The sequence below is a fragment of the Trichosurus vulpecula genome, chromosome 3 (assembly GCF_011100635.1).
Source record: "Trichosurus vulpecula isolate mTriVul1 chromosome 3, mTriVul1.pri, whole genome shotgun sequence".
NCBI lineage: Eukaryota > Metazoa > Chordata > Mammalia > Diprotodontia > Phalangeridae > Trichosurus > Trichosurus vulpecula.
Window position 1 is genome coordinate 285,483,345 of NC_050575.1, and position 13,681 is coordinate 285,497,025.

Genomic DNA, 13,681 nt, shown 5'->3' on the forward strand with positions numbered 1-13,681 from the left:
CATAGCTACATAAGGACAAATATAATGGAATTGACATGGAATTTCAAGACTAGTTTGAGGAAGACTAAAGTCCAGAAAGTTGAGATTTCTAAAAAAAAAAAACCCTGAGATAATGAAAAAGGGTTTTAAAAGATATGCTTAGAGTAAGGAGAATAGACAGATAGTGTGCTGATTAGCAATAATAACCAAAAAAGAAAAGGAAAAAAAAGCAGAACTTCTTAATCTCTGTTTCACTTTTGTCTCTTTATTAAAGAAAATTATATTGAAACCCCAAAAGAATAGAACAAACATGGTTAAGAGATAACTGTGTCCTGGGCGGAGCAGTTAATAAGAAAGAACCTAGTTGTTTGGGGGTTTTTGGTAAATATTTTTTTTATTTTAAACAAATACAAAATAAGAAAAAGAAACTTACTAAAATAATACAAAATAAGAAAATAAAAAAAAGCATTGCCAAGTGAACAGCAGAACATGAGAGGCTTCAAAATGTACAGCAATAAATTTCCATTTCAAGGAAGCCTATATAATAAATACTATGCATTATGTTGAGAGCCAAACATCTTTTCTTTGCCTCCTTGTAAGTTTTCTTTTGTTCTCTGCTGTGCACTTTTACTTTGGTTTTTTTTCCTCCTTTCCCCCCCTCTCCTCCCACCCCCGCAAAGGCTGTAATTAAGCATGGCTATATATACGTGTATGTGTATAATGTGCATACATGTATATACATACACATAATACATATGCAGATATGTATACACAAAAATATATTATCTATACACATTCATACATATACCTGTACATACATACACTTACACATAGATATACTTAGATATCTGTAATCATACTCATATATAGGCATATACATTCACATGCATTTTATGTAAGACCATCCTCTACTTACTTGTCCTCTGTTTCTTTAAGAATAGATAACCTCTTCCTTCATAAGTCCAAGTCTTTCCATATTTTTCCAAATCCACCAACTCGTCATTTTCTACACCACAGCAATATTCCAACCTTATACTCTCTAGTTGTTTTAAATAGTCCAAAACAACGATGAATATGGCTGACACATAGTATAGTTTCCCTGTTTTTCTCTTTTGATTAAATCTATTTTAGCCTTAACTTGGTCCAAGATCATGATTACCACCGCTGCTCCTTTTTCTCTGACAAATTCTACTCCTGATCTTTATTTTATGTTTGTGCATATCTCTTACTTCCTACCCCTCCTGACTCCTATACTTTACTTCTACCCACTACCTTGCCTTCCTGTTACTTAACCTAGCCCCCCTCCAAGGATCCTTCTCTTATCCTCCCGTTAATCTAAACACCCTTCTATAACCCCCCTTTAACCTATTCCCTCACACTGTCCTCTAAAGATCCTTCCCCCTTATCCGCTCCCCCTCCCTATCCCCGTAGGGTTTTAATTTCTGAGTTTAGAAGACTTTTATACTCTTCTAGATATATATGTATTGTTCCCTCTTGAACCCATTCCCAGTGAAAGTAGGTTTCCACATTGTAAGAAAGGGGAGGAGGAGTTTTGTTTCCACAAAACTAAAGGTGTGCTTCCCCGCCCTCCCCCACCCCTGCTTTAGCAGAGACCAGGCCTCAAGGTCGGTCAGGTGAGAGGTCAGAGGCTTGTATTCATGTGCATACTTTTTGAGAAGGCAGTCTGGGGGATTAGAGAGGCCAAACCCACTTGAACCTGTTCAAGCTTATCTAGGGTCTGGTCTTGGTCAAGAATCCAGGCCTACTGATTTGCATCATTTGCATATGTTAAAGAGGGAAAGTAGGGGAAGTAAAAGAATATAGTTTAATCCTAAACTAAGACAAGGAAAATCTAATTAACTTCACTTTTGCTTCTGTATCCTTATTATCCTATTTATATAAACTGTATAACCTAGGAAAACTATGTAAAAAAACAAAGATTGTAAACTAACCATGACTCTAGCAGGAGTGGAGGGAATAGTTAACCCCTGCTCCTGCAGCTGTCTCAGCGTGAGTGTTCCTGTGAGCACTACACCTCTCTCAGGGAGCATAATAAAATGCCTTCCTCTGCCCACTCTGGTCCTGAGTTCTTTGGGTGTGAATGGGCAAATCACATGGATTTTCCTAGGGTCAGGTGAAGGGAAGCAACAGGCAGCGGAAGCTTGCCAGGCTTACTCCTGGATCTTGTCTTGGGGTGTCCTGTGATCCCCACTGTGGTGTTAAGAGGGCTACCACTCTGGATTCCCTTGGGGAACCCTGTGGTCTGCACAGCCTTCTTAAGGGGACATCACTTAGGACTTCCGGCCCGGTCTCGGGAGCCTTGTGATCTTACCGCCATCCTAAGGGGCCATCGCTTGGGTCTTCCTTAGGGTCTCACCCCTAGGAGGCCCTGTGATCCCCACAGATTAAGCGGGGAGGAGGGGCTACCACTTGACCTTCCCCTGGGAGTCCTGTGGTCTGCACAGCCTTCCTCAGGGATTATCACAGGGTTCTTCCTCAGGACTTTGGCCCTGCCTAGGAAGTCCATTGATCCCCAGAACCACATTTCTCACACACATCATCCTACCAGCCCTCCTCTCCCAACTAATTCCTCTGTACTGGTTCACCCTCTTGTACCTCATTTGTATAAGATAATTACTCTTTTTAGCCATTCCTAAACGGTTTTACTTTTTAAAATCATATACTCAGGTCTACCCCAGTCTTTCTTATGAACTATCCAATTATTAATAAAAATTGTAGACATTTTACATTTCCTCATAAAAAGGTAAACAGTCTGTCCTTATTGAGTCCCTTGTAATTAGTCTTTCATCTGTACCTTATATTTCTCTTGGTTCTTGTATGTCAAATCTTCTATTAAGTTCAGGTTTTTGTTTTTGATTTTTAAACAAAGTCTGACAGTTCATTAAATGTCTCCATTTTTTTTTTCATTCAGGAGCGTGCTTAGCTTTGCTGGGTATGATGTTTTCTTCCAGAACTCCAGCTCTTTTGTTCTTCAATATATAATGTTTTAAGACCTGTGATCTTTTAGTATCACCGCTGCTAGGTCTTGTGTGATTCTAATTATGGCACTGCCATATTTAAATTGTTTTTCCTTCTTGTTCATAATATTTTATCCTTGAGTTGGGGATTTTGAAATGTGACTATGATATTCCTATGGCTTTTCCTTGTAGGATCTCTTTCAGGCGGCAATTGAGAGATTTTTTTCTATTTCTACTTACCCCTCTTGTTCTAATGCTTCAGGACAATTTTCTTTAATTATTTCTTGTATATATCAAGATTCTTTTTTTGATCATAGCTTTCAGACAGTCTGACTATTCTTACATTTTCTCTTCTTGATCTGTTCTCCAGATCAGTTGTTTTCTTATGAGATGTTTCATATTCTCTTCTATTTTTTCATTCTTTATGTTTTGTTTTATTATTTCTTGGTCTCTTATGACTTCATTGGCTTCTTCTTGCCCAATTTTGATTTTCAAGGAGTCATTTTCTTCCTTGAGATTCGGATCTCCTTTTCTAATTGGTTGACTTTCTTTTCATAATCTAATTGTTTTTCTTGGATTGGTTTTATTTTTTCATTTAGTTTTTCCTTTGATTTTTAAAGTCTTTTTTAAGTTCTTCTATGAATTCTTTTTGGGCAGGTGACCACTTGACATTACTCTTTGGGATAGAAGAGGGTTTCTTTGCTTCAGTATCCTCCTTTAAAGATGAGCTCTGGTCTTCTCTATTCCCACACTAATTTTCTATGGTTGGATCTTTCTGCTTTGCTCGTGCATTTTTTTTTTTTGGTAGCAGCTTATTTGTTTTAATCACCTCTAGTTCTGGGGCATGAGGGATGGTGCCTCTGTCCTCAGATCCTCCTTCAGTTCTCCCCTCCAGCCAAGTTCTCCAGCCTCTAGTAAGCGCCCACAGCCAACGGTGTCCCCACCGCACTGCTTCTGCACTCACCAGGTGTGTGCTGGTTCCTTCTCGCCTAGAGCTGTGTCTCTGCAGCACAGCTGGGTCTGGCATTTCCTTGTCAGCAGAGGTTCCCTAGATCTTGCCCAGCTCAGATGCCCAACTCCCCTCATTGTCCTGGGATAAAAGTTCCTGTGGCTGGGACCAAGGCATCCTCCTAACCCCACCCTTGCCTATTCTTGTTTAAGGGGAACTTGCCTAGAGGTGTTTATTCTTCATGGTGCCTAAACATCTTCCTAGGATTTTTTCTTTAGATCTCTGATTATCCCAGGAGGACCACTGTTCTGCCCCTGCACTTATTTATTTTTAGCACTCTATGTTAGCCCCTGAGGCACTATTTTATCTCTTTGGAGGGAAATCTGGAGAGCTTGGAATTTTCTGACCTACTCCGCCATCTTCCCAGAATCCTCCTACCTAGTTATTTTTAATGAGTCGAGGTCTGGATGAACATCTGGGTCTGAATCTACACTTTATGAAATTGAAGATTCTCCAAACCCTATGAAAGCTGGTGTTCTGATAGCATTCAAGGTCACCTTTATGGCACAGTGAAACACTAGAGTAGCAGGTACTTAATAAATAAATTGAATTTACCTCATAACCCTGTGAGATAAGTAGTGCAAATATTTCTATCTCTACAAATGAGGAAACTGAGGTTTAGAGGTTAAGTCACACAGTGAAATGAGTGGCAGAGCCAGGACTTAAGCTCAAACTTACACCTATAAAATGCAGTAATCTATTCATGCAAAATGATACCTCCTTAGATGCTTCAGTCTTTATTATACAATGTCTAAAGACAGCCTATGGGGCAGCTAGGTGGCACAGCAGATAGAGCCCTGGAGGAAGGCTCATCTTTATGAGTTCAAATCCGGCCTCAGACACTTACTAGTCCTGTGACCCTGGGCAAGTTATTTAACCCTGTTTGTCTCCGTTTCCTCTGTAAAATGTTATACAAAAGGAAATGGCAAACCACTCCAGTATCCTTGCCAAGAAAACCCCAAAATAGGGTCACAGAGAGTCAGAAACGACTAAACAACAAACACAGCCTATACTTTCTTCCTTGTACAACTTCAATGAAGATAAGTAGCTGAAGGTACAAAGGTCTTATGGCATAGTTTCATGACGTTCAAGGAGCTCCATGCTTGGAAAACTGTTGCAAGGCAATAGAGAAGCTGGGGGGGTGGGGGCTGGGGGAGGAAGGGGGGGAAAGGAGAGTGTGTGTGTCTGTGTGTGTGTCGAGAGAGAGAGAGAGAGAGAGAGAGAGAGAGAGAGAGAGAGAGAGAGAGAGAGAGTGTTTATCGGTTGGGGTTGGGGGAAGGGAAGGGAAGGCAGGGAGGAAACAGTGAGAATCCAAGCCAGCAAAGTGAACTCTTGTGCTTCCTCTTGTCTCGTTAGGACAGGCAGGCTTGGGTGAGCTCCAGTGCATTCTAGTCAGATGACAATTTTTCACTGAGGCAAACTACAAAACAATTAGAGAAATCACAGTATGCCCAATGATTCTCTGCTAAAATTTCATCCTTCCAGCTTCAGGGTGCTGTGGTCTTGAGACTGATGATTTAAGGTGATGGGGTCTGTAAGCATTTTCTCTTTGTAAGCATCTTGATGTTTGTCCTCTCAAATGCCATTTGAAATTATACACCTTTACCATGCTAGGTCATAAATTAACCCAGTCCTGCCAGATAAGTGCAACCATCTTCCCTGACTTCTTTTTGAGGAAGACTTCCAATTCCCTTCCCCCCACAGTAGCCAATTAATTAAATGTTAATGGAAAAATTTTAGATGAGGAGAAGAAAGGAAGATAATTTAAAGTAAGCTAGAAATGTGATTGTGGCTTTTCTTTTGCATTTTAGCCAAAAGTTTAATTTCAAAGCATTTGAAAAATGCATTAACATTTCCCAGAAGGTCATCAAACAAGCCATGGGATGATTCACAGTTAAGTAAAATCTCTGAGTCATTCAACTTTCACTGTCCTTTGGAATAGGAAAGACAAACCTTAGCTTTATCTTATTTTAGAACTCTTTTAGTTTACAATCTTCCACTTTATTTCTCTGATGGTATATGGAAACCTAGTGCAACAGTAGTTTTCTTCCACAAAATTCTCTTTGCCAACACTGATGATTTTCATTGTGATGACTTCTTTTTACTGATTGTAGTCAAACTGTAAATTCGACTATAGCAACTGAATAAAGTTGGGAGAGGGAAGGGAAGGGAGAAGGAGATGGGAAGGGAGAAGGGAAGAGGAGGGAGAAGATAAGGGACAGCAGAAGAAAAGGAAAGAGGGAAGGGAAGGGGGAAGAGGGAAAGGAAGGGGGAAGAGGGAAAGGAAGGGAAAGAAAGATTCTCAAATATCCAACCCTAACCTCTCTTGGGACCTCCAGTCTTGTACCAACAACTGCCTATTGAACATCTCTAATAGTATGTCCTGTAGGCATCTCAAACTCAACATGCCCAAAACAGAAATAATTATCTTCTCTCCAAACCCCATTCCCTCTTCCAAACTTGCCTATTAATGTCAAGATGCCACCATCTTCCCATTCATCCCCCAGATCCAATCTGTTGCCATGTCCTATTTAGATTAGCTTTGTAACATCTCTCATAGTTGTCCCGTTCTCCTATGACTGCCACCACCTGATGCAAACGCTTATCACCACATGACTGGACTCTTGCAATAGCCTGCTGATTGGTCTACCTGCCTCAAGTCTCTCTCCACTTCAGTCTACCCTCCATTCAACTGTCAAATTAATCTTTCTAAACCAAAGATCTGACCATGTCACCTATACGCACATACACACTAAATAAATTCTGATGTCTCCCTATCATCTCAAGGATTGAATATAAAGTTTTTGTTTTGGCTTTTAAAGCCCTTTGCAGTTGGCCTCCTCCCACCCTATTATTTACTCCCCTCCCCAGACTTTACAATCCAGCTACCCAGGCCTACTTACTACCTCTCACAGATAACATTCTGTCTCCCAACTGGATGTTTTTTCACTGTCTGTTCCCTGCATCTAGAATGTTCTTCCTCCCACATCCACCTCTTAGCTTCCTTCAAGACAGCTCAAATCTCACATCACAATATGTCTTTCTAGGTCCTTCTCCCCACATATCATCTCCCTTTTACCTGTATATATTTTATACGTACATAGTTGTTTGCATGTGGTCTCCTCCATTAGACTGTGAGCTCCTTTAGAGCAGGGATCATGTTTGTACTTGTAGTACAATGTGCTCTGGCTCTCTCTTCCACAGTCAGTCTGATTACATCTCCCTTTGGAGTTCTAAGGTACCCTAAGGGATTGGGGTGTTTCCTCTACTGCCTTCATTTTCAGCCCCTGCCAGCTATGTTCCCCCCATTGTTAAGCGCCTGTGACTAGTGCCCCTGTTTAAACCACTTAACACAGACTAGCTTTTACAAAGGGATATTTGTTTCAAAGATAGAGCAGGAAAAAACATACAGACATCCCCCTTAACACTTGCAGGACACACTGTCTCCTATGTCACCTCAGTCTCTAGGAGAGTAAAAGCATTTAGCCCAGTTTCTATACAGCATTGGTCCCACCAAGTTCATATTCAGATACAGCATGATGAACAAATGTGTCTCAGCTACCTCTGGGCTGGGGTCCCGAAGGTCACTTGCAAAGGTTGCTTCTTGATCCTCAGAGGATTGATGCAGGGATAGCTACAAAACCCAGTGGACACTCTGACTTCCAGATTCCTGTGTCTCACTCTCCTGACCTTTCAAAACTTCCAAAGTCAGAGACTCTTCCATTCCCTTCGCAGAACAGTGGTCTCTCCCTAGATGCCTTGAGAGAGTCATTAAGATCCATCTCCAAAGATCAAATGAGGCAAAAGAACCAGAAGCTAAGGCTGCCAGACCTTTTTGAATGATTCCACAGCCCAGATCCTCTTCTTCCATATATGGATAGCCAAAGGAACTAGTTACAGAATGTCTATCCACGTGCCATAGTCTCTCTAAGGCTTTGCCCTTACACTGCTTGAAAGCAGGCTTTCCAGATTCTCCAAGTGGAAGCTCTGCATCTTTGCCAGACCTCCATGCCTTTCTTTGTATTCTCAGTGCTTATCACAGTGCCTGGAGCCAGGGGTAGAGAACCTGCTGCCTCCAGGTCACACATGGCCCTCTAGGTCTACAACTGCCTCCCTTTCACTGAATCCAAATTTCACAGATCAAATCCCCTTGTTCTGTAAAACTTGGATTCCATCAAAAAGCTGCATCCAAAGACCTAGACCTTAAGGCCGCAGGTTCCCCACCCCTGGACAATACTAAGCCTTAATAAATGCTTGATGACTGACTGGCTCACCTGAGAGGGCCATTTACCCCTGGGCTTGTACTGGATCCAGATGACTTTAAGTCCAGAGGCAGCCTTAAGCAATCTCTGGTACCTGACTAGAGAAGGAAGGCAGATGGAGAGGATGAAGACAAAAAGGGAAAGTCAGGCTGGCAGCTTACTCTGTCCGGGAAGATTAGCTCCAGCCCTCTTCAGTTGGCAAGAAAATCCTCTGCATTCAAACTGCCCCAAGGCAGTGAACACCTGCTGGTCATAATAGTGTAACTTGAGTTTGGGAGGTGCTATTTCTCCTCCATTCCAATTTTTTTCTCATTATTCCTCTTATGATTCTAGATCTTTTGCTCTCTCGGATGAATTTTATTATTTTGCCTACCTCTATAGAGCATATAATTTGATGGGCATAGCACCAAATCTGCAAATTAAGGTAGTCTGTAATTTTTATCATATGGGCCAGCCATGAGCACTAAATTATCCAGTTATTTGATTCATTCTTTCTCTCCTTAAAGAGTGCTTTGTAACCATGCAAGTGTTGTGTATACTTCCAAAGACTAACTCAAATATATTTTATTCATTTTGTTGTTATTTTGTACATGACTTCTTTTCTATTTTTTTCTAGATTTTGTTATTGCTATATAGAAATGCTATTGATTTTGTGGGTTTATTTCATATCCTGCTACTTTACTGAACCTGTTACCTCGATTAGTTTTTTTTTTAGCTGCTTCTCTGGGATTTTCTAAATAAAGCATTCTGTAGTCATCACAGAGGTGTAATGTTATTGCTCGATAGCTTTTTTAAAGTAAAGCCCTTCCATGTACCAGCACAACATAAAGAGAGGATTCAGTATAAAACCATGAATTTCGATTTCAGACCGTTTACTTTAAAAAAAAAAAAAACCTATGTTATAAGCACTACACATTGTTTCCAAAGCTACCTGGCTTTTCTGTGCTTCCTTCTAAAGTTTTTTTATGTTCTCTCCTGTGCCCTTTTTTTTTTCTCCCTCCCTTCACACCCACCCTAGAGAAGGCTACACTTAAACACAAATATGCATATGTAAAACCATATTATATATATATATATATATATATACATATATATATATATATTTCTATTTATCTGTTCTTTTTCTGGAAGTAGCTGGCATATTCCTTCCTAGATCCTTTGTTGGTCTGAGTATTTACAACACTCAAGATGAATTAGTCATTTAATGTTGTCCTTAGGACAATGTTTCTGTTACTGTATACAATGTTCTCTTGGTTCTGCTCATTTTACTTTTCATTATTTCATGCAAGTCTTCCGATGTTTTTCTAAAATCAGCCAGCTCATTAATTCTTAGAGTACAGTAATTCTACAACCCCAACACTTTCAAAGTTATAGTATAGACAATGCTCTCCCAGAGGATAGAATGCTGGATATAGAGTCAAGAAGAGCTGAGTTTGAATCCTGCCTTAGATACTTATTAGATATGTGACCAGGGCAAGTCACTTAACTTCTGTCTGCCTCAGTTTCCTCATGTGTAAAATAAGAATAATAACAGGACCTATTTCTCAGGATTGTTGTGAGGATCAAATGAGATAGTGTTTATAAAGTGCTTTGAAAACCTTAAATGCTATTATTATTAGTCTTTAAAAACTATATTCTAAGGATCTTTTGCATTAAATTGGCTTCCCCTATGAAATAAAGTGGGAAGATCATTAATATTACAAGTCAGCTCCCAACCAGCAGAAGGCTGGACACATTCTTTAGTCATCTTCTGCTGGAGGAAAAAAAAAAGAAAGAAAGTCTAATCCCCAACTTTCCAAAAGTCAAGCCCTCCCTGCAGGATCAAAGGGAAACAAGAATATTGCTCAGAATACCGCCCCAAATCCCTCTAATTAACAGACTGCTACCCCCCAGAAAAATGATCACCATTGCACTAGAACTCCTGACGGTTCTATAAAACATTGCAGAGATGTGGCAAATGACTGAACATGGGAAGTGATAGGCAAGCAAGAAGGAACAATGGGGTGATTCCTAGATTTTGAACCTGAATGGCTAGGGAGATGATAGTGGCATTAAAAGAAATAGGGAAATCAAGTAGAGGAACCAAACCTTCTAATACAGTGAAAAGTGTTTGTAGATATGGAAGTTTGCTATATAAGTGTAATAGGGAGGGAGAATTTGGACCCCTTTGCCCCACCTCTAGCTCAGTTGATATAGTCTCAGAAATAACAAAGTTAGGAAGTTATCTCTTAGCTAAAAAATTGCATGAAATTACAGGTAGGTTGGCTTTTTTAGCCAAGTTTTCTTGCTATGGTGAGATTTTAGTATAATGCTCATGAAGTTTCTACAAAACAGAAAACATATACTGTACAACATTTGTGTTATCTGTGTTCTGGTAACTCCACATGGAAAAAAAAAGATAAATATGAGGAGGAAAAAAAAGAGATGCTTCATTCCTTTGTTGAGGTTTAGGGGCGCTAGGGCCCTAAAATAGCAACACGAAGATCCTGCCCGAATGAATTCAACCCAAGATTTCTTTCAACCAAAGACAAGGTTTATTAGAACACTGAAAGAAGGAGGGCATGATTCTAAAAATCCGCCATATCGGCCAGACTCTTGAGGAATCTAAGCATTGGCTAAACTCTTGAGGAATCTGAGCCTTTGTGATGCTTGTATTGACAAGTAGGCCAGAATCTGAGCACTTTCATGGAGGCAAGACTGTGGCAAAAGAGAAGGGGTCTACATGGAATTAAGGGAGTGATGGTCTAGGGTGGTACCAGGTGCAGAAAACGAAAGGGCAGTTAATTAACTGGGAAGGGTCGATTGCCCCAGGCGAACGCCAGGGACCTGGGCCTTGTGGGAAGGTCCAGGGGCTTTTCCTTTTTGGGGTCCAGGTCCTAAAGACACGGTCTTTTCCTTTTAGGGGTTCAAATCCCATCCCCATCACTTTCATTGTTAATTTTAAGTGGGAAGGTAGGTCAAGCTTCCTAGAAGTTTCTTCAATAGTTTTGAAGAAGAGAACTGAAATAGCTTGTTCAAATGAAACTTAAAAGCTTGGATAGTTGGGCTTCTTAAGGAAGTTAGAAGTACCTCTAAAAAACAGACAATGTAGAGTATTTACCAATATCCTTTTTAACCAAGGAATACCTGTAATCAAAAGGTACAATTTGCACAATGTGTAGTTTGTTTCTCTAGCTGTTTCCTAATGCTGCTGAATTTCTTTGTGTTTCAGGCACTCCTGCTCCCACTTCCGAACCTTTCAATGGCTTCTCTTCTTCCTCTTGCACTCTCCTTTCTACACAAACTTCCTCCTTTAGAAATTTCATCCATTTCTACAGTCACCTCTAGGTGGATGCCTTCCAAATCTCCTTCTCCATCCTGAGATCCAGAACGTTTCCAACTACCATTAAATATCGGACCTAAGTGTTTAGCATTTGACTAAAAATCAAGATGTCTAAAACTTAACTCATCACCCTTCCCTCCCTCCTGGTACCAATTGTTAGGGCCCATTGCTAGTAATTAAAGGGGCTTTACAGAAGAACCACTAATAAAAAAAAAAACAATAGACCTTTTTATTTGTGGCATTGGTCACATGGTTTAATTGGAGACAACCAAGAGAACACTAAGAAGAAGGCAGCAATAACTAGGGAAGTACTCGAGGACAATATCCATCCCCTAGACTAGAACAGCAGCTAAGACCTCTAAACTCTACCACCCACTTTGAGGCTGAGACTGATATTACCCAAGGAATCCGGCCAAATTCTACAAAAGTGATTTTCCTAAATATCACAGTTAACCATGTCACCCCCACCACCACCCCTACTCAAAAAATTCCAGTGACTCTCTTTTGCCTCTAAATCAAATATAGAACCCTCTGTTTGGCATTTAAAGTTCTTCACAACTTGTCTCCATCCTGCCTTTCAGGCTTTGTTGCATATCAGTCCCCCTCCATGCGTGCTTTCCTTGCTGTCCCTCAGAAGAGGACCCTGCATAATTATAATTAGCAAGCTTGGCCCCAAAGAAGAGAGGAGGGAAGAGAGTTAAAAATGCTTGTCCCTCACTTTTTTTTTCCAAAGTGAGAAACTACAGGTGCAGAACATTACATGTACTTTCAGACTTGGTCAATATGTTGGTTAGTTTTGCTGAACTACTTTTTTTTCCTCTCTTTTTTATTCTTTATTACAAGAGAAGGTTCTATGGGGAAGGAAGAGAGAGAGACATTTGGAAATGAAGGTGGTGTAAAAACAAATTATATCAATAATTTTTTTAAGTTAACTATCAAAACAAAAAATGTGAACTAGATTTCTTCCAGGCCTAAATTTCCTCCTTTGAACATGTGAATGCCTACAGGTCTTTCTTTTTCTGTTTTTATTGATTTAGTAGATAAAAGGTTTTTATTTAATAATTGTAATACATTATATAGTTCTTATGCCCTGTAAATCTTAGTTCTGAGCAAGCCTAACCATATAAGTCTCCTTACCTATATAAAGGTCAGAATAATACCAGATAAGAAAAAGGAAGGCACAATAAACAAGGGTAGATGAGGTAAGCTATAAATACTGTCTTCTATTTCTATAGTATCTTCTCAGAAGGTCAAAGTGTTTTATAGACATGATTCCATTATTACTAATGGTACTTCCAAACCATCCATGTGTTGGCTTGGTTTTGTAGATAAATATGCCAGAATTCAGAGGAGCATAGAGACTAGAACTAGATGAAGAGTAAAGGTGATATAATGAATCATTGTAGACAATACAGCTAAAATGAGAAAAATAGTTAACTGGGAAAAAAGATTTGCAACAAGTTACTTTGATAAAGGTTGAATTTCCAAGCTATATAAGGAACTAATTCAAATTTGAAAGAATAAGACCTGTCCTTGACATGAAAATTGTTAAAGGATATTCAGGCAGTTTTCAAAGGAAGACATACAAGCTATCAATAACTATATTTTAAAATGCTCCAAATCACTAATAATTGGATAAATGCAAAATTAAAGCAACTCTGAGGTTTCACCTCACAGCCATCACATTGACAAAAACAAAAATGGGGCCATGGGAAAACAGGTACACTAATGCACTGCTGTGGAAGCTGAGTTGTTCCAGCCATTTTGCAAAGCAATTTGGAACTATGACCCCAAAGTCACTAAGCATACCCTTGGATGCAACAATATTACTACTAGGAGAGGGAGAGAGAGAGAGAGAGAGAGCGGGAGGAAGGGAGAGAGGGAGGAAGGAAGGGAGGAAGGAAGAGGAGAGAGGAAATGGAGGGAGGAAGGGAGGAAGGAATCCAGCCAGTAGACCCCAAGTTAATTGGGCAGCTTTCAGCCTTCAAAATTTACCTTCCTTTGGAGAGGGAGAGGGAGAGGGAGAGAAAGAAGAAGAGGAAGAGGGAGAGGAAGAGCTGAGTTACCCAACTGGCTGGGTCCCCTTTCAGGCAGCTTGGACTACTCACAAATTGTCTGTCCTTCCTTTTCA